This window comes from Leopardus geoffroyi, chromosome D4 (assembly GCF_018350155.1).
Source record: "Leopardus geoffroyi isolate Oge1 chromosome D4, O.geoffroyi_Oge1_pat1.0, whole genome shotgun sequence".
NCBI classification, from domain to species: Eukaryota; Metazoa; Chordata; class Mammalia; order Carnivora; family Felidae; genus Leopardus; species Leopardus geoffroyi.
The window spans coordinates 6,786,524-6,808,749 of record NC_059342.1 but is presented as its reverse complement, the minus strand read 5'-3'; the positions used below and the strand labels follow the sequence as shown (position 1 = coordinate 6,808,749).

At 41.0% G+C, this 22,226-nt stretch overlaps 1 long non-coding RNA gene across 1 annotated transcript; it reads left to right on the top strand.

Moving 5' to 3' along the window:
- The first annotated feature begins 10,982 nt into the window (after positions 1–10,982).
- On the top strand, positions 10,983–15,938 carry LOC123593129. Its single transcript, XR_006710143.1, has 3 exons — positions 10,983–11,124; positions 14,046–14,103; positions 15,548–15,938. It is a non-coding gene; the product is annotated as an uncharacterized LOC123593129 (long non-coding RNA).
- Positions 15,939–22,226: the final 6,288 nt, after the last annotated feature.

Here is a 22,226-nt window from a genome sequence, read left to right as displayed (position 1 = left end):
TCAGCCTATGGCTTTTGTTGTTGTTGTTGTTTGTTAAAAAGTAGATGCTTCATATCACTAAAATATAAAGTGTGCCTTCATAAGCCTAAAGATTAGCTCTTCATTCTCAAGTCAGAAAAAAATGATAAATTTATATTTGTAGCATTTTGCCATTGGCCTGAGATAGCATTTCACAAAGTATGTTGTTCCATTGAACACTGGTGACTTTTTAAAAGGGTTTCAAACATAAAGTTCTACTCTTTGCCATCTTGGAGACTTACAGTGCACATTAGCATATTAAAGGTTCTGAGAAGTCCCGAGTCCAACAAATTTTGATTTATTGCCACAAATTTGTTTGGTTAAGAATTCCCTTCTTCCCATACAAGTCAAAACCACAAAGAGATACCACCTCACCCCTGTCAGAATGGCTAACATAAACAATTCAGGCAACAACAGATGTTGGCGAGGATGCAGAGAGAGAGGAACCCTTTTGCACTGCTGGTGGGAATGCAAACTGGTGCAGCCACTCTGGAAAACAGTATGGAGGTTCCTCAAAAAGTTAAAAATAGAACCACCCTACGACACAGAAATTGCACTACTAGGCATTTATCCACGGGATACAGGTATGCTGTTTCGAAGGGACACATGTACCCCCATGTTTATAGCAGCACTATCAACAATAGCCAGAGTATGGAAAGAGCCCAAATGTCCCTCGATGGATGAATGGATAAAGAAGATGTGGTATATATATACACAATGGAGTATTACTCGGCAATCAAAAAGAATGAAATCTTGCCATTTGCAACTACATGGATGGAACTGGAGGGTATTATGCTAAGTGAAATTAGTCAGAGAAAGACAAAAATCTATGACTTCACTCATATGAGGACTTTAAGAGACAAAACAGATGAACATAAGGGAAGGGAAGCAAAAATAAAATAAAACCAGGGAGGGGGACAAAACAGAAGAGACTCATAAATATGGAGAATAAACTGAGGGTTGCTGGAGGGGTTGTGGGAGGGAGGATGGGCTAAATGGGTAAGGGGCACTAAGGGATCTACTCCTGAAATCATTGTTGCACTATATGCTAACTAACTTGGATGTAAATTTAAAAAATAAAAGAATTCCCTCTATCCCTTCTTCCTCCCTCCCTTCCTCCTTCCTTCCGTTCTTTCTTCCCTCTTTTTCTTTTTGTGAAACATCATTACCAAGGGATACACTTTGAGAAATATTGGATTAAGGTAAACAGAATTGAAAATAAATCTACAGTAGGCCAGTAATTTTCTTCTGAGACCAAGAACTTTTTGCTTTGGCTGTGTTCTCTACTGTGGATGATGTGATAACATCACAACTTGCATCTTTGGGAAGGCTTTGATTTACTTAGGTTATCTCTATGATGTTCTCTTACTGCACAAAAAATACCTTTGTGTGGGGAACAGATGTCAGGTCTCAGGTGCACATAAGGGAAATGTTTCCCTTGCTTTACAATAAATTTTAAAATTAAGTACTTGATATCTTCCAATTCATTTTACTTTTTTTTTCAAGATCATCTTGGCTATTCTACAACTTTCATTTGCATATAAATTTTAAAATTAGGTTGTCAATTTCTAGAAAAATTAGTCTGTTAGGATTATTTATTTTGAGAGATTTATTTATTTTTCTGATTTATTTATAATTTTTAAAAATGTTTTATTTTTTTAAATTTACATCCAAATTAGTTAGCATATAGTGCAACAATGATTTCAGGAGTAGATCCCTTAGTGCCCCTTACCCATTTAGCCCATCCCCCCTCCCACAACACCTCCAGCAACCCTCAGGTTGCTCTCCATATTTATGAGTCTTTTCTGTTTTGTCCCCCTCCCTTTTTTATATTATTTTTGTTTCCCTTCCCTTATGTTCATCTGTTTTGTCTCTTAAAGTCCTCATATGAGTGAAGTCATATGATTTTTGTCTTTCTCTGACTAATTTCACTTAGCATAATACCCTCCAGTTCCATCCATGTAGTTGCAAATGGCAAGATTTCATTCTTTTTGATTGCCAAGTAATACTCCATTGTGTGTGTGTGTGTGTGTGTGTGTGTGTGTGTGTGTGTATGTATATACCACATCTTCTTTATCCATTCATCCATCGAGGGACATTTGGGCTCTTTCCATACTCTGGCTATTGTTGATAGTGCTGCTATAAACATGGGGGTACGTGTGTTCCTTTGAAACAGCACACCTGTATCCTGTGGATAAATGCCTAGTAGTGCAATTGCTGGGTCGTAGGGTAGAGATTTATTTATTTTGAGAGAGAGAGAGAGAGAGAGAGAGCGGCAGGCACAGTAAAAGAGATGGAGAGAGAATCCAAGCAGACTCTGCACTGTCAGTATAGAGCCCAACGCGGGGCTCAATGCCACAAACTGCGAGATCATGACCAGAGCAGAAACCAAGAAGTCAGAAGCTTAACCGACTGAGCCACCCAGGCTCCCCAGGATTTTTGTTCTGATTGCCCTCAATCTGTTGACCAGTTTCGTGGAGGACTGATGCCTTAACAATGTTGAGTTTTCCAATCCATGAACATGATTTTGATATTGTGATATGATTTTGGTCTTCACTCTGGTTCCTGTCACAAGAACTTATGCAAAAGTATCTTTTTGTATGCTAATGAAATGATATGTGGCTGGGGGCCACCAGAACACTTCAGAATGGGGATAAGCTGCCAGAAAGACCATGTCGTGATTAGAGGGTTGCAAATTTCCTTCTCCACCTACCCACACCATGTCTCCCGGACATCTGCCCGCCGTGTCTAACGGACATCCCGGGAAGGGAGAGGGGCTGGAGACTGAGTTAATCACCAATGGCCTATGATTTAATCAGTCATGCCTATGTATTGAAATCTCCATATAAACCTCTAAACTATGGGGTTTGGAGAGCTTTCAGATTAGTGAACACATCTATGTACCCGAGTGTGCCTTACTCCCAACCCCCTGGGGACAGAGGTTCCTTTACTCAGGACCCTTCTGGACTGTGACCTATGTACTTCTTCATCTGATTGGCCATTTGTATCCTTTATAATAAACCAGTGATAATAAGAAAATTGACTTCCTGAGTTCTGTGAGCCATTCTAGCAAATTATCAAACCTGTGGGAACTACCAATTTGTGGCAAATCAGTCATAGGTATGGGAGCCCGGGGACTTTGATTAGTGTCTGAGATGGGAGCAGACTGAGCCATTAAGCTGTGGGGTCTAATGCTAATTCTGTAAATTTAGTGTCAGAATTGTATTGAATCACTGGACACCCAGTTGTTATGGAAAGAGTTGCAGAGTTTGTTGTTGGTATGGAAAAAACCCACACAATGGTATATTTCTCCATGCATTTGCTCTTTTAAAATTTCTAAGTTGGTTCTAAGTATAGAAATCATGCACATTTTCCATTAAATTTATCTCCCATTATTTGTATTTAATACTGCAACTTTTCTCCCCTCACCATCCCCTGAAATTCCCATTCCCCTTAGTCTGATCACTTTTTTTTTTACAGTGCTTATACCTTCTAATATACTATGTATATTATAGTTAATCATTTGTGTTTAATTACAGTATATTTATTATTATTATTATGTTTAATGCTTCTAGTCTCTCTCCACAAGAATGTAAGGTCCCTGAGAGCAGGGGTATTTGTTTTGTTCATAGATGTACTCCACGCTCTTTATTAGGCACTCAGTGAATATTGATGCAATGAATTCATAAATGTAGTACAGTAAAGGAAGCATAAAGGAAGTTGGAGTGGGGGTTTAATGAGCCAATCTGCAGTAAATGCCACAATGAAGCCCAACATGTTTCTTATTTCTCCTGTTGGTTTTTAACCCTGGGAAAGTTAGATGCCTTTGTTTGCTCCTCTCTTGTTCACTACTCAATGTATTTTATTTTATTTTTAAATGTTTATTTTTGAGAGAGATGGAGAGATAGCATGAGTGGGGGAGGAGCAGAGAGAGAGGGAGACAGAGGATCCAAAGCAAGCTTTGCACTGACAGCAGAGAGGGGCTTGAACTGACAAACTGAGATTATGACCTGAGCCGAAGTCGAATGCTCACCCAGCCAAGCCACCCAGGCTCCTCTCTTGTCCACCCTCAATGTATTTTAATCAGACTTCTTACCACGCCATTGCAACAGTTCTCACCAACGTCACCCATGATTTGTCTTTCACTAAACCCATTGGATGGCTTTTAGTCCCTGTCAAGTTTAACTTCATAGCAGTGATTGATGTTGACCGTGCCCTCCTGGAAATTGTTTCTTCCCTTGGCACCTGGGATACTCTCCTGATTACTTTCCTTCTCTCTTGGCAAAAATTTTCAAGTCTCTTTTGCTGTCTTTTTCCACTTCCTGAACTTCAAATGTTGCAGTTCCTTTGGCCTTTGTTAATATACTCTGTTTGGCCTGAATTGTGTCCCCTCCCAAATTCCTATGTTGAAATTCTAACCTCCAGTGCATGATCATGTGACTGTATTTGGAGATAAGGTCTTTAAAAAGGTAATTAAGTTAAAATGAAGCCATTAAGGTGGGCCCTAATCTGACTAGGTCCTTATAAGAAGGACCTTATAGGTCCTTATAAGAAGAGGAAATTTTGACACAGATGGCCACCTATAAGACAAGGAGACAGATGTCAGAAGAAACCAACGTGATCAACACCTTGGTCTAGGGCTTCTAGCCACCAGAATTGTGAGAAAATAAGTTTCCGTGGTTTAAGTTACCCAGTTTGTGTTATGGTAGCCTTTGGCTTCATCTACCATCTATATGTTTATTCCTCTCAGTGTTTCATCTCCAGTCCAAATCTTGCTCCTGAGCTCCAAATCCATGTATTCAACTAAATACCTTCTTGACATCCTCACTTGAGATAGACTCCAAGAAGACTAGCTGAGGCTAGAAGTATTGAAGAGAGATTTCAGCTATTGTCCATTGAAGGAAAGGCACTCTTTAGACATGGAACTCAGCTAAGTTAATTGCCTGATAAAACAAAAAAGATCAACACCCTTCAGAGGAATATAACAGAATCTAGAGCCTCTGCAAGGTTCATAGTGTCCACATAAAATCCAAAATTTCTAGACTTACAAAGAAATAGGAAAATGTGATTCTATACTAAGAAAAAAAGAGAAACAATGGACATCAACCTTAAAATGACTCAGATGTTGGATTTAGCAGATAAATACTTTTAAATAGGTATTATAACTATTATAGTAACTCATGGAGACAAATGAAAACGTTCTCATTATAGAAGACAGAAAATCTCAGTAGAAATAAGAAGTTGTGAAGTAAAACAAAATAGAACTTCTAGAACTAAAACATACAGTATCTTTTTTTTTTTTTTAATTTTTTTTTTCCAACGTTTATTTATTTTTGGGACAGAGAGAGACAGAGCATGAACGGGGGAGGGGCAGAGAGAGAGGGAGACACAGAATCGGAAACAGGCTCCAGGCTCTGAGTCATCAGCCCAGAGCCCGACGCGGGGCTCGAACTCATGGACCGCGAGATCGTGACCTGGCTGAAGTCGGACGCTTAACCGACTGCGCCACCCAGGCGCCCCTAAAACATACAGTATCTTAAATTAAAATGTATTGGAGATTTTGACAGCAGAATAGAAATGGCTGAAGACTCTGTTAATTTGAAGATACAGCAATCAAAACTATCCAACTTGAAGAAAAGAAGGGAAAAATATTTTTAAAGTGAGTTAGTCACGGGTACCTGTGGAACAATATCAAAAGGTCTAACATATGTAATTGGAGCCCCAGGAGGAGAATAAAGAGAAAATGGGGCCTAAAATTTATGTAAAGAAATAAATAGCAAAAATGTCCCTAAATTTGCTAAAGGACATATTTAGAGATTCAAGAAGAACCCCAGTCAGGGTAAATACAAATAAAATCATGTCATAGTCAAACTTTAAGCCATATCATAGTCAAACTTTAAAAACCAAAGATAAAGAGAAAATATTGAAAGCCTTCAGAAGAAAATGATACATTACATATAGAGGAACAAAGATTCCAATAACCGTGGACACATCATCAGAAGTCACGGAGGCCAATGATGTTCTTGAAGTGTTGAAAGAAAAAAAAATTGTCAACACAGATGAATACAAATGACAGCTATAACATCAAAGACAAAGGAGGTGAGTGGACATTAAGAGGTATAAGATTCACACATTTTACATAAAATAATACTATATTAAATCTAAATAGAGTTAAGAGATGTTTAAGATGTCTATTTAATTTCTAGGGCAATCACTAAGGAAATGATACAAAGGGGTATATGAAAGAAGCCAATAGATGAATTATAATGGAATTCTAAAAACCATCCAATTAACATAAAGAGGGCAAGAATAGAGGACAAGAGTTACGTTAGACAGAGAGGGCAAACAAAATTAATAGCAATATTCGTACAATTGGAATATTACTCAGCAATAAAAAGGAATGAGCTACTGATCCATGTACCAACATGGATGAATCACAAGAACATTATACTGAGTGAAGGAAGCCAAACACAAGAGATTAAATACTGTGCTTTGAATTTTAATGAAATTTTAGAACAGGTGAAAAATTAATCCGTAGTGAAAACTAATCAGAACGGTGGTTGCCTCTGGAGTATTGGGGGGTGAAACTGTTGGGAAGTTGCATAAAATAACTTTCCATAGTGGTGGTAGTGTTCTGCATCATGATAAGGGTTTAGGTTACACAGGTGTGTATTACCAAACTCATCAAATTGTACACTTAGATACGGGCATTTCACTTCATGTAAATTTGCCTCAAAAAGAGCCATAGGATGTGAGGGCTCTCTGGCTGCAACATCTGTCACCCCATTGATTGCCAGGGTTGATTCAGCTGATGTGGCTGGCTAGGTGGGTGTCCTCCTCCTCCCTCACCACTCCATGTGCATCCCTCTTAAAGCTGTACACTGGGTCGAAGAGGACGACCTTCCCCAATAGAGGAGCACCATTCTTGGGTCAAGGGTATGCGGGTAGCTGCGATCCCCCGCTAACCTCCCAGTAAACTCTCCAGGTCCGTTTGTAGGAGAATGTAGGGTAGTCAAGTTTCTGAGACTCCAGACACATCCAAATGAGGTGCTGCACATGGAAGTCTGTCTTTAAAAAAAAGAAATCAAGAGCTGTAAACAAATATTTTATTGATAGTATGCATGCTGAAGGGATTAAAGGTTAAAATTGCTAATTTCTGCAACTTACTTTGCAATGCATCAGAAGATGAGATGGATTGATATGTGATGTTGTAAAGAAAACATAACAAAACATTAACTAGAGGAGCTGGGTGGTGGATATATGAGTGTAACATGTGCACAGACTCCACACTGAACTCATTATCGCTTATTCCCTTCAAGCCTAGTGGTTCCATCCAATGGCACTGTCTTTGACTGAGTTGTGGAAGTCGTAAACCTGGGGTTCATTCTCTACTCCTCTCTTTTCCTTATCCTTCATATCTAAATTATCAGAAAATATCATAGGTTACATTTCCTATACATTTCTCCTGTCAGTATACTTCTTTTTCCATCATAGCTGCTGATCTGTTCCCAGCCATCATCGTCTGTCACCTTGACTACTGTTTGTGCTTCCTAACATGGCTTCTAGCATCTGCCACTGCCCCTTTTCAATCCACTGTCCACCTCTTGTCATACTTGTTTTGTTTTGCTTTGTTTCAAACAGGCTTCACGCCCAGTGCGGAGCCCAACACAGGGCTTGAACTCACGACCCTGAGATCAAGACCTGAGCTGAGATCAAGAGTCGGAGGCTTAACCCACTGAGCCACCCAGGGGCCCCATAGTGCAAGTACATTACATCACTCCTGCTTAAAATTCTTTTAGGTTATCCCATAACTGTAAGGCTAAGGCTCGAAAGTCTTCATGTGGCTTGGGAGACCTCTTTCTGTTTCTCAACTTCATGTCATCCTGTTCTCCACTTGGTTATCTCAGCCCCATCTCTACTGGACTCGTTGTGCTCCCAGTATGTGTGACATATGCTCTCTCCTCTGCCTGGAATATCCTTCCCCCTCAATCTTCTTTCTCCTGGCAAATGTCTCCTCATTCTTCATGTGTCTATTTAAATGGATCTCCCTAGGGAGGCCTCTTGCTCCCAGAATGGGTTAGATCTCCTTCCCACAGTAGAAATTAGTCTTTATAGCCCTTATTATGTCAGCATTACATCATTCCATTCCCAGAAGTTAGCACAGTAGGCTGGCAGATAATAAATATGTGCTTAAGAGTTATCTGTGGTACGGATGGTTGAATGGGAGAGGGCATGTTGTTATACACTCTCAATTTGATTTAGAGGACTAGTTTAGGAAAAATAACATGCTTTCTTTCTTTCTTTTTAATATTTATTTATTTTGAGGAGAGCGCAAGTGGGGGAGGGACAGAGAGAGGGGGACAGAGGATCCTAAGTGGGCTCTGTGCTGACAGGCTTACAGCAGCGAGCCTGATGTGGGGCTCAAACTCACAAATCACAAGATCATGACCCGAGCTCAACTGACTGAGCCACCCAGGTGCCCCTAAAAAGAGCATCTTTTCATACACTTGAGGGAGTATGTATCAACACATTTTGGATTGCAAATATCAGACACCAGGATCAAACTGGTAAGCAATGAAGCTTCTATGGGTAGATGTCTAGAGGAGTGTAGGCTTCAGGTGGAGTGTGATCAGGGTTTTCAATCCATTTCTTTTCAACCATCTGGCTCTTTTTCTCATGTTTGGTTTGTCCTCAGGCTTGTTTCCCTCATGGCTTGAAGACCGATGCCAGCAGCACCTGCAGCTTCTTTTCACATTTAGCAGGAAAGAGACACTGGCCTCTCATTGGCCTCTATCAACGCCAAGAAAGAAATTTCCCAGAAGTCTTCATCCACCATCTCCTTGTGTCTGAAATGCAATCATGTACTCATTCCTGAGCCAATCACTGGTTGGCTTGTACTTATCAGTTCTCCTCTGGGATCAGATTCCTTCAGTTACAAGTGCTGCATGACAAAGGGGTAGAGACCTGAACAAAATTGAGGTTCTGTTAAGAAGAATGAAGGGGAGAATGGATTCTGGCAAGACAACCAAAATATCTACCTCTGTGTATTATGTTCTAAGAAGTTGCCTGCTCTTTAAAAAAAATTTTTTTTTTAATGGTCATTTATTTTTGAGAGAGGGAGACAGGGCATGAGCAGGGGAGGGGCAGAGAGAGAAGGGAGGCACAGAATCCAAAGCAGGCTCCAGGCTCTGAGCTGTCAGCACAGAGCCCGACATGGGGCTTGAACTCACAAACCGTGAAGATCATGACCTGAGCTGAGGTCAGATGCTTAACCAACTGAGCCACCCAGGTGCCTCTCTCTCTCTCTTTTTTTTTAATAAATACTTTACATTTTGGGATTGAGATTATGTTTTTTGAGCCTGTACTGAAACAGATAACTTGTGGCCCATTCATCATGAATGCACAAAATACTGTGTTATTTTTAGATTCGCTTCATTCCTGCTTCCTGTTTATGCTTTTACTCTGATTTTCCTTTTGCCTCATCTTTCTTGTCCATTTCTAATTTATTTGTTTGGGAGTATCAATTTTTTACAGCTCCTTCCTGCCAGCCATAGACGGGAATTAGTTCATGACACCAGCATGTCATAATTTTCTCATTTTATTTCCATTCTCTGTTGGAATATTCTTCTGCTAATATTTTGAGAAGATCCTTAAATATGGCTTTTTTGATGATGGAAACTAAGATGAACTAAGAAAATATAATAATTTCATAGCCTTTGTAAAGAGCACTCTATATAGAAATTATCTTTAAAAAGATAAAATCGATCTGATCTCATTATGAAAGAATTGCCTTGTCCTTACTTTTGCTTTGAATTGTGTATTACATGGTTTTGTTTAAAATATTATGCCCTATAACCATTTGGCAAAAAGTAAAGTTAGATTCCTTCCTTATTCCATATGCCCAAATAAATTCAGAGATTTAAATGTAAAACATGACTATTACATGGAACCTTGAGGCCGTTAGGCTAAATGAAATAAGCCCGTCACAGAAGGGCAAATACTTCATGATTCCATGTATATGAGGTATCTAAAATAGTCATGCTCATAGAATCAAAGAGTGAAATGGCAGTTGCCAGGCGCAAGAGGGAGCGGAACATGGGGGTTGCTAATTTGTGGGCATAAAGTTTCAGTTAAGCAAAATGAATAAATCCTAGAGATCTACTGCACAACGTTGTACCGATAGTTACGAATACTACATTTACACTTAAAAATTTGTTAATAGGGTAGATCTCATGTTATATGTTCTTAGCACAATAAAATAAAAATTTTTAAATTCTTAAATGTAAAACATGAGATCATCAAAGGAAATACGAGTGTATATATAATCTTAGGGAAGGAAAGAACTTTCTCGGCATGATACCTAAGACAGAAACCATAAAAGCAAACACTGATTTCAAATAATAGATAACCTCTATTAAGGGATTACTGTGTGCTGAGGACTTGTGTTATCTCATTTAAACTGCACCTCAATCCTGTGAAGTAGGTATGATTACCGTCACCCTTTTATGAATGAGAAAAACCGGGCACAGGGAAGTGAATTACCTTACTTAAGGTCACACAGCCAGGAAGTGACTGAGCTAAGATCTGAGGCCCAAATGTGGGACTCCAAAGCTTGAAAACCTAATGGGATATGTTACAAAATAGTATTTACTGTATATACCGGCCATTTCTTCAACACAGGGTGCTGTGAAAGCCAGACGAGTTCTTGCGTGTGTGAGTGCTCGGTCAACTGGAAAGAACTACTTAGGGCCTCACGTCACTGCTTGCCAGGGTGGGACAAGGAAGAGTAGCCAGCGTCCAGTCCATGCCTCCCCCGCAGCCTCCTCTGTCCTTTCTCACTCTGTCTTCTTTCGTTTATTTTTAATTTTTTTCATGTTTATTTATTTTCAGAGAGAGAGAGAGGGAGAGAGAATCCCAAGCAGGCCTGACACCGACAGCAAAGAGCCTGCTGCACAGCTTGATCTCACAAACCACAAGATCATGACCTGAGCCAAGATGAAGAGTGAGACGCTTAACCAACTGAGCCACCTGGCGCCCTTGTCTTCTTTCGTTTAAACCGTGCCGCTCAGTTGCATGGAACCCCCTCAGCTAATCCTGCAGCACAAGGTACCTTCCCAGTCTTGCCAAAGAAGTCAGCAAAGAGCCTACTTCTTATTCTCTAGGGACAAAGTGTCATAGATTCTACACGTGAAAGATGAAAGAGAATGAACAAAAGTAGGTCTTCATCACTTGACCACCCGCCATTTTTCTTTCTTCCCACTCTTTACCCAGCAGGTAGATAAACATGGTTAATTTTCACAGCTTGGATAGAGTTGGGATAGAGTTGGGTTAGAACTGGAATACGCCTTTAGGAAATTGCTAATGGAAGCCAACTTTTAGCTTAGTTTTACAGGAAGGAAATATTTGTAAATGCAGTGTTGCTATTGCCAAAGAGTTTGTGGAACATCGTATTTGGTGATGTAATTCTGGAAGCCATTCATTCCTTCATCTTCCATTCACAGTCATTCTCCAAAACATTTGTTCTGACTACCACAACTAAAAATGTGAAGGGAAAAGAGACCTGCCCATTTCTAAAGGCATGGGTAGACGTGAACTGCTGTGGCTGACAAGACTTGGTATATTGACGAAATGGATCTCTGACAAGATGAGAGGTTGGGAATTTCCAAGTCTGCTACATTCCAGTGGATGAATGAATAGTCAGGAATTCTGAGTGGCTCCCCCATGGGGTGAAAACTTTCAGTATTCCTGACCACAAAAAAGACAAATTTCAAAATTTCCAGTTACTTGTTATTTTAGATTGTTTTCCATCTCTGGGAAATCCACTCTTACCAGCACTAGAGGCAGCTTCTAAGGGAAAAAGGAGAAAAAAAGAAGATGCTACTTTGGAAGACATCATTGCTTCATCCTTCAAATAACCACATGGGAAACATACAGCAATTTCCTTGTTAGGAGATTCTGCTCAAAGCCTGGGCACGTAGACGGGAACTCCCTGAGAGAGAGACTGCTGCACCCATCACCTGACAGTACATTGCCCCCATAACTCCGAGGAAAAGTTGCTGACCTCAGAAGTCAGCACATCCCATGGGCCTTTCTGACGGGGCTTTAAACCCTGAGGCCAAGCAGGTAGTAGGGGAGTCACAACTATTTATTTTCTCATTCTTTACATATTCCTCTGCAGGTAATCTCACAGCGTGATGGGATTATTTCATTACTATGTTGTACATCTCTTGGAAAAAAAATAGGACATTATCAGAGTTGGGATTAAGAATCAAATTTAGTAAATTAAGAAAAAGTGTGCAATTTCCACCTTCGGCATAATGTACTACTCATTTGGAAAATCTGTAATTTGAATAATTGCCTGAAAAGGCTACTAATTGAAGACTAGATACACTTTGCTTCTGGAACCGAGAAAATTGAGAGAAGGTATGCCAGTGTGCACAACCTAGGAATCACACGCCATCCCTGAATGATCACATGTTTCAAATAGCTTATCGTGACCAAAGCGTCACTGTAAGTTGTTAAATTCCACTAGCCACTTCCAAAGGTGGTTACTTTCTCTGAGCAAGTCTAATTCCCAGGCTTTGGAAGGGGGAAGCTGTTAGTCTTATTTATTTCATTAAAATATAACACTTATTCTGCTTCCTAATTAAAAAGTAATACATGTTCATCCAAGAGCATTAGAGAGAAATGTTAAAAACCATAGGCGGGGGGAAATAAAGATCACCTATAGTCCTTAGAGATAAATCCTATTAATATTTTGCTGTTAACATTTGTCTTCCAGTCAATTTTTCCTATTTATAAAAAATTACAACAGAAATATATGCTCATCATTAAACAATGGAGACAAGATAGACGAAATGTGGAACTCACACAATTATGGGCTAAATTGTGTCTCCCTCAAAATCGTGATGTTGAAGTCCTCATCCTCAGTACCTCTGAATGTGACTGTGTGGACATAGGGTCTTTAAAAAAGGGATTGAGTTAAAATGAGGCTGTTAGGATGGGCCCTAATCCAGTCCAACTGGTATCTCTAGAAGAAGAGGAGATTTGGACACACAGAGAGATACCAGGGGGACATACACAGAGAAAAAGCCTCATGAGGACACGGCAAGAAGGTAGCTATCAGCAAGCCAAGGAAAGAGACCTCAGAAGAAACCTGTGGACACCTTGATCTTGGACTTCTCGCCTCCAAAACTGAGAAAATGCATTACGGTTGGTCAAGCCACCAGCCTGTGGCATTTTTTTAGGGCAGCCCTAGCAAACTCATACACACCCTTTACCCCTTACCCCACTGTTCTCTCCAAAGGTTACCATAACCAGCACTGTTCTTCCAGACTTATAGCCTGTGCTTTTGCCCACACAGAGTCATATACAGGAAGTTTGTCTATACAGATGGGATCATACTATAAATATTGATCTGTGACTTGCTTTTTTCGTTTATAATACATCATAGGCAGCTTTTCACATTAGTACATACAGAGAACTACCTTCTGCATTCTCACTAAAGCCTGTGCAGTTTTCCACTGTATATCATGATTTATTTTCACCATTCCATTATTGATAGCATTTAGATTCTTTTATTATTATTATTATCATTAACAGCAGTACTGCAATAAACATCATTGTACATTTGAGGTTGGGCTTCTATGCTCATACATCTGTAAGAAGAATCCAAGGATTAGAATTACTGGGTCAAAGGGCACATGCATTTAAAACATGAAAGCTATCTGTCAAATTGTCTTCCATAAAGGCTTAAGTAATCTCCAGTCTGTTTTTCTTAATGTTTACTTGTTTTTAAGAAGTGCAAGGTGGGGAGGGGACAGAGGATCTGAAGTGGGCTTTGTGCTGACAGCAGGGAGCCCGGTGTGGGGCTGGAACTCTCACAAACCACAAGACCATGACCTGAGCTGAAGTCAGACACTCAACCGACTGAGCCACCCAGGTGCCCCACTGATCTCCAGTCTTAGTGGTATCTGGTGAGACTCTGCTTCTCCATACAGGCATTTTTTTTCTCTTCTTATTTACAGGTATGAGTATATGGATATACACAGATAATGGACTTTTAGAAAAATTGGGGATTGTACTGTAAGTATTGTTTTGAAATCACCCTTTAGTATTTTAGACATAAGCATGTTTGGTCCTCACTCACGGATTTTTCTGTATAGAATCATTCTTTTGGGGAGCTCTCACCTGCGTCATCCACTGCTGTTGCCAACTCTGGGTTGGAACTTGTGGATTTTGGTTGCACTAACCTAAACCCAACTGTGAAGGGTCCAGCTCCTGGACGGAGGCAGAAATGAGAAGGCCTTTTCCCTGGAAATCAGTGAATGGATGCTTTGCAATAGTTTGCTGGAGTATTCCTCCAAAAGTTAACTTCCATTTTTCTTTTGGAACCTAGTTACATGATCAAGGTGGCATTCCAACCCAGTAGGCTCACTAAATGCTTGGTAAATTGCATTGGAGTATGTATTAGTCTGCTTGGGCCACCATAACAAAATACCACAAACTGTGGCTCAAACAGCAGCAGAAATTTATCTTCTCCCAGTCCTGGAGGAGGATGTCTGTGATCAGGGTGCCCACGTGCTCGTTCTCCGGTGAGAGTTCTCGCCTCAGGTTGCTGTTGGCTGCCTTCTTGTTGTGTCCTCACATGACATTTTCTTTGTGTGCCTGTGTGTGTGTGTGGTGAGGTGGGCAGTGAAGAGGAAGCTCTTTTTTAGGACCCTAACCTTATCAGGTCAGGGCCCTACTCTTATGACCTTATAGAACCTTACATTTACTTCCTTAGAGGGCTCTTGTCCAAATACAGTCACACTGAGGGTGAAGGCTTCAGTATATGAATTTTAGGGGGACACAGACATTCAATCCATAGTAGAATGTGTCTGTGGTTGAGCCAAGATTAGCCCTAAGGATTTTTTTCTAGATGCATCTGATGGAATTCAATTCTGTTGGTTGGGGGTGGTGGGGAAACTCTATGAAGGGAAAACAGGTGACCACTCTGGTTGGGGTCATATCTCCTTTTACTGTCTCATTTAAGAGGAATACTCTTCTATAAAACTGTAAGAAAAGCTGATCAGAAAATAAAGTGAAGTGAGAGCTTTGTGGTTCCTCATGTATTGATTAATACTTGGGGAAAATGTAATTCAATCAATTTAAGTCAAATTTAAATCAATATTTGCTGATCTCTTACCATGTGTAAGGTACTGTCCAGTACATTGGGGGCAGTAGAAAGAGGTCAACATCGTGGCTGCCTTCAAATGCTCATGCATTCAGTGGTTACCACACCTGGTAAATCAACTGGGAAATAGTTTAAAATATTCCAGTTTGATACAATCATATTGAAAACCTGTTTGGCAGTGTCTACTAAAGCTAAATATAGGACTCGTCTCTGACCCGTGAGCACCTTCTTTCCTATATATGCATCCAACAGAAATGCATATAGATGTGCACCAAAAGACATGTATAAGAATGTTCATTGCAGCACTGTTTGCAACAGCCCCTAATTGGAAATAACCTCAATTTCTATCCACAGAACAGCAGTGAGAATGAGCAAGACACAAATATAGTGACAACATAGACTTAACAAATGTGATATTGAGCATAGAAAGCCAGACACAGAAAAGTAAGTATTGTATAGTTCCATTTGTATCAAGTTCAAAAAAGTCAAAACCAACCTGTGCTGTTCGAAGTCAAGATGCAGGCTAACCTTGGTGGTGGGGAGGGCAAAGAAGAGGCAGAGTCTCAAAAAAGAACATGAAAGGGATTCTGATATGCTGCCAGGATGTTCTATTTCTTGATCTGATCAATTAGCTGGGTATGTTCACTATGTAAAAACTTTTCAATCATACAGGTATGATTTTTGCCTTTTTCCTTATGTATACTGTTTGTCCTTAAAAAATAAAAATACAGATTTCTAAGCCCTATCTCAGGCTTACCAAATTAGAATATGTACTTAATGTAACTGTCTACATAAGGCGGTTAGGAATCTGTGTTTGAAAAGCTCCCTGGGGATTCTGGATTTGGATTTGAGTTTTGGGGAACTGCTGCTTTTATGAAGACAGCATGTTAGTTCTCATTCCCAAGACCTTGTATCTCCTTGGTGCTGGGGAGGGATCTTTGTCTTTGTGGAGACCGTTAATGCACTAGGGCTTTGTTATGGAGACCCTAGAGAACTCCAGGGGCATTCCACTACACTGACTGCCAAGGTCTGATCTGGTACAGAAATGGACATTCTCAGCTATATCAAGAGATGGATGGATCAAGGGGTAGGTGTGGCAACGTTTACTTAGGACTCTAGATTGTCATGTTTTTAAACTAAATTGTCATATTGGGTCGAACAAGAGGAGGGCAGCTGAGAAGCAAATGGAATCTGAGGAATATACCAAGTGTTCCATGAGGGGTTTGCCTAAATATTGACAAATCATGACATGCAGAGCCAGTATCAGGAGATTAATTGTGTTGTTACCCTGGCTTCGTATCCCTCATGGAATCATACCATATTGAGCGAAGAAAGGAACAGATGTCCCTTTTGTGAACACGTTAAAGCAGTGAAAGTCTGATAATAATCATGAGTTAAAGAGGGAGAACATTATTTCACGATCAGACTATGTTTAACTTCTTACTTATTGGGGAAAGACCTTCAGGTATCAAGAAAACACTGAACATCATTAGATTCCGTTTGACTCTTTCTCTCCTTTTTTCTGCTGAATTTTGTCAATGAGCTGTCCACTAATCAACTATAGAGAATTACAGTCTGCAAATTTGAGTGTGACTTAAGTATTAGAACTCTTTTTTCTTTCAACGTTTATTTATTTTTGGGACAGAGAGAGACAGAGCATGAACGGGGGAGGGGCAGAGAGAGAGGGAGACACAGAATCAGAAACAGGCTCCAGGCTCTGAGCCATCAGCCCAGAGCCTGACGCGGGGCTCGAACTCACGGGCCGCGAGATCGTGACCTGGCTGAAGTAGGACGCTTAACCGACTGCGCCACCCAGGCGCCCCCAGAACTCTTTTTTCTTAATCTGAATTCATTCATCTTTACTCGTTTACAGATTTATATGTATTTTTTGTTCAATAAATCTCAAATGCCTACCAATATTGCTGATACTAAAGTTACAGCAGTTAAGAAGGTAGGTCATGGGGGAGTCTGGGTGGCTCAGGAGGTTAAGCATCCGACATCAGCCCAGGTCATGATCTCATCTCGTGGTTTGTGGGTTTGAGCCCCAAAGGCCTGGAGCCTGCTTCAGATTCTCTGTCTCCTTCTCTCTCTGCCCCTCTGCCACTCATGCTCTGTCTCTCTCTTTCTCAAAAATAAACATTAAGAAAAAGAAAAAGAAAAAGAAGTTAGATCATAGATCCGGCTCTTACAGGGTTTACATTTTGGTGGACATCTTATTTCTCGAGGATTTTTTTTTTTCTATTAAAAGTTCAGTAGGAGGAAATTTAGCATTGACTCACCCAATTCTATGTGTAATTCTGGCTGTCCATTTAGAAGAATTTGTGCCATGACCTGAATTACTATTAAGTATCATAACTCTTAAATAGAATCTTCCAGTTTGAGGTAGAGAACCACAGTCAAGTGCTATTCAAACTTTTTTTACTATGATCCTCCATAAGGAATATTATTTACATTGTGACCTAACACACACACACACACACACACACACACACACACACACCACACCCAAAACAAAACACTGATCAGAAGTACTTCTCACTGGGGCACCTGGGTGGCTCAGTTGGGTAAGTGCTGACTCTTGATTTCAGCTCAGGTCATGATCTCATGGCTTGTGGGTTCAAGCCCTGTGTCAGGCTCTGGGCTGACAGCACAAAGCCTGCTTGGGATTCTCTCACTCCCTCTCTCTCTGCCCGCCCCTGCTCTCATGCTCTCTCTCTGTTTCTCTCTGAAAATAAATAAGTAAACGTTTAAAAAAGTACTTTTTACTACATGTGAGTAGCTTTATTTTTATTCCTTATTATTCTAATACTATAAATAGTATAGCATTGATACTATAAATATATTTATGTTCTACTATTCTATTTAATTCCTTAAAGTTTTTTTTGTTTTATTTATTTATTTTGAGGGAGACAGAGAGGATGCAAACAGGGGAGGGGCAGAGAGAGAGAGAGAGAGAGAGAGAGAGAGAGAGAATCTCAAGCAGGCTCCACACTGTGGAGCACAGAGCCCGATGCAGGGCTCAAATTCACAAAACTGTGAGATCATGACCTGAGCCAAAATCAAGAGTCAGATGTTTAACCGACTGAGCCCCAAATTCCTTAAAGTTTAAAGATTATGGTTGATTTTATAACCCACTAGTGGCTTGTGAGATGTACTTTGAAAAACACTGCTTTCAACTGTATCTAGTACAACTCCAGAGGCACAGAGGCACAGAGAAGCTAGTCAGCTACTTACCCAAAGGCACACAGAAAAGAATAAAAAAGAGAGGCTCCTATTTCCCCACACTTACTGCTTTTCCTCAGAATGCAGCTCACTTATTTCTGAACCTGATTAATTTAGACAGTCGCTTGGACTCACCACATTCAGGTATTGTCATCCACTATAGACTGAATTCATGTTCTTATAATTTGGTAAACAGTCTGTAACTTGCCATTTATTGGGCCACAGTTTTAATGAAACCAATGTCAATGTAGTATCTTTCAGGTCCTAGTCAGGGGAGAGTCTATATGGCGGGACGGTCGAGGGGTCAGGATTTGGAGTCACACAGACATGGTTATAAATCCCAGCTCCAGCCCTCTCTAGTTGTGTGATTCGTGGGCAAGAAGCCTCCTCTCTATGACTCAACTTCAACTATAAAATGGGGGAACAACAACAACAACCTTACGGAGTTGCATGGACTGGACGAGGTCATTCACATGAAGTATGTCTGTTAGTTTCACAATATCTTAAGCATGGTAAGTACTCAATATATGTTGACATCATGATGATGGTGGCCATTAGGGAAGTCTAGTCCAAGGGTAAATGAGGCAGTCCTGCAGCCAGAACCCTGAAGACCCAGGAGAGACCAATGGAAACTACCTACCACTACATGTGAAAAGAGGGGATTCTACTTGGCCTCCATTGATTTCCAGGTCCATGGGGCATGCATACGATACTAACAAACCCTTATATGAAAATTACTTATGCAGATTTACAATAGAAATGAGAATAGCATTCAATTAACAAATGATAGATTCAGTTATGAATCAGCATGTAAGGACTCAGTGATAAAGATTCAGTATCGGGGGCGCCTGGGTGGCGCAGTCGGTTAAGCGTCCGACTTCAGCCAGGTCACGATCTCGCGGTCCGTGAGTTCGAGCCCCGCATCAGGCTCTGGGCTGATGGCTCAGAGCCTGGAGCCTGTTTCCGATTCTGTGTCTCCCTCTCTCTCTGCCCCTCCCCCGTTCATGCTCTGTCTCTCTCTGTCCCCAAAAAAAAAATAAATAAATAAACGTTGAAAAAAAAAATTAAAAAAAAAAAAATTCAGTATCGATGCTCAACCCAGAACAGACTGGATATGGAGAGAGGTTTAGCTTTCTTAAACTGGCAGATTGTAGTAGATGGCCCTTCCATTGCAGTCACTTTTCTGGGGAAATGACACCAGGACATCAGCTGGCTGGAAGGCTCGGTCCTTTTGCCGAGGACTCAACCCCTTCCCTTCTTCCTCTCACCTTATTACACTTCAATTTAAGCACAAAACTGCAGAAGTGGCTACCCGTAGTAGTTCTGTGTCCCGCTGCCTGTATAACCTGAAAACAAACCTTCCGTAAGAATTCCAAACCAAGAATAGAATAGGTATTTCATAGACTGGCTGTATCTTTATCATTTAAAGGAGAACCCGAGTCTTAGAAAAGAAATTCCTGTAAGGGTGTGGGGGCTCTGAGCTTTCGTGCTCTGAGTCACTGTGGTAAGAAGCCTGAGTGCATCTGTAGAAAATACTCAGCTTTGGTCATTGATGGATAAAGACAGAAAGAGCCTGGGTAGGAATTAAAGTAAGTCCAGTGTGTGTGAGCCTCCTTTCCGGAAGTCAGTGATGATGAGGTCAGCAGTGTGGATAGAGTACCCAAATTCTTTTCATGCCTCAAATTGCATTCACACGTGATAACAGTGCTGCCCCTCTTTGAATGCACCTGGGATTGCTGATGGTGCCCCAGAACTGGATTCTGCAGGAGGAGGGTCCTCTGCACCCCCATGCTTATGAGGGCTGAACTCCGCCCTCTCGTGTAATGATGACTCTGCATTGGGCCTTTGTACATGTTAGGTCAGAGAATCTTCACCACATCCTTGGAACTAGGCTTTGTTCCCCCATTTTGCAGTCAAGGTAGTGAGGCTAAGTGGTCCTATAGAGGGAGTAATGGGGTTAGAAGCCAAATTTGGCAGAACCCAAACCCCCCTATGAAGCCCAATAGGAGGTAATGAGCACAGAGATGTCAGAGGCAGATGCCTGGTGTTCATATGTCAGCCACATCTCTTACTAGCTCAGGAGCTTGGGACATTTTCTTAACCTCCGTTTTCCTATCTGTAGGGCAGAGATCATAATAGCAGCTACCTCAAAGCAATGTTTGATCGTGTGAAACAATGCATGGATATAACAGCACAATGTTTGGCACATAGAAACTGCCCAGTAAATATTATCTGTCATGTTCTTCGTCTTTCTGGGGCTTTGGAAACTGAACTATGTCCAAATTGTTGTACTCAGTCTCTAAAATCCGTTAAGCAGATTATCGCAGGTGTATTGCTGCTTGCTTTCTGGTTCTGGACACATAATATTGTGAAATAAAATGTTTGCAACTTTTTGAGAAAAGAAAAGCTGCATCTAAAACATTCATTACTGTAGACTTAATATGAATTTCTCTTGGGCTGGTCACTTTAAACAGCCTTCTAATCACACCAATGTCCCCCTGAACTGCGGAATTGATAGGTGAAAATAAGTTTCCACCAGGAAGGCTTTTTACATTTTCAGAGTGCTTACCAGGACCTTGGTCTAGCATGTGTGATCACTCACCTGGTGGTGATATTCCCAGAGTTGGTGTAACAGAGCATCTGGGCTGGGTTACAGCTGGGGCTCAGGTGATTCCGGTGAGAGAGCTGGGCACTGACTTTTAAAGGGGCCAGGGAGCCTCCTGGAACACAAGTCTTGGATGCTGACCAATATTGGCTTCAGACGGTATGCCTGATGGACTGAGGTAGCTCCCATGGAGGGCAAACAACAGGGAGAAATGACTGGGGCACCCGAGAGCTAACTCACCACAAAGAAGGAGGTCAAATCCAGCAGCAAGGCCGTCGTGTTTCTTGGAGTGCTTGCTCCTGGTGTACCAAAGGGAGCAACCTGGTGGTGAGTAAGGACCCAAAGGAAAATGGCGGTCTGTAACCCGTGAGTGAGCTGTCCAGATCAAGATGGGGCCTGAGCAACTTTACCGTGGCAGTTCCTAGACCCTCCTCATTTTCAAGGTCAGTTTTGGGTGACTAGATATCTAGCATTCACAGGACGGTGTGACCTCTGGGTGAACTGTCAGTGCTTAAACTGACAGTTTAAGGTGGCAGGTGAAAAAGTTTGCTGGATGAACCACTTAACACTGAGGCTCAAGCAATTTCGCTTCAGTCTCTTACCCTCCTGAGTCTGCAGCTCAGTGTTTGTGGATGTTTGTAGGCACTTTTGCAAGCTGCAGGAAATAACCTGGAAGGAGAGATTCTGAAAGATTAGACTTCCCGTGATCAAGAAAATGAGAGGCTTGGAGCTGATGAAGTTTGGGTGTTAATGTTTTGTTATCCTTCTTCTAAAGGTGAATGAAGGCTGAGCTCTTTGGATAGCTTTTTAAAGTCAACATTACAGGACTCATGAAAAGAATACTGATTTTCTTATAAAGAAAAATTCAGGTTAAATACTCCTTAAGGTCAGACACTATATCCTGTATTTAAAAAAATTTTTTTTAATGTTTATTTATTTGTGAGAGAGAGAGAAAGAGAAAGAGAGGGCATGAGCGGCAGAGGGGCAGAGAGAGTGGGAAACACAGAATCTGAAGCAGACTCCAGGCTCTGAGCTGTCAGCACAGAGCCCGATACGGGGCTCGAACTCGTGAACTGTGAGATCATGACCTGAGCCAAAGTCGGACGCTTAACCGACTGAGCAACCCAGGTGCCTCTGTCCTGTATTTTTTTTTTTTAAGTGTACTCACAAGTCCTGGAACAGTGCTAGTATACAGTAGGTGCTCAA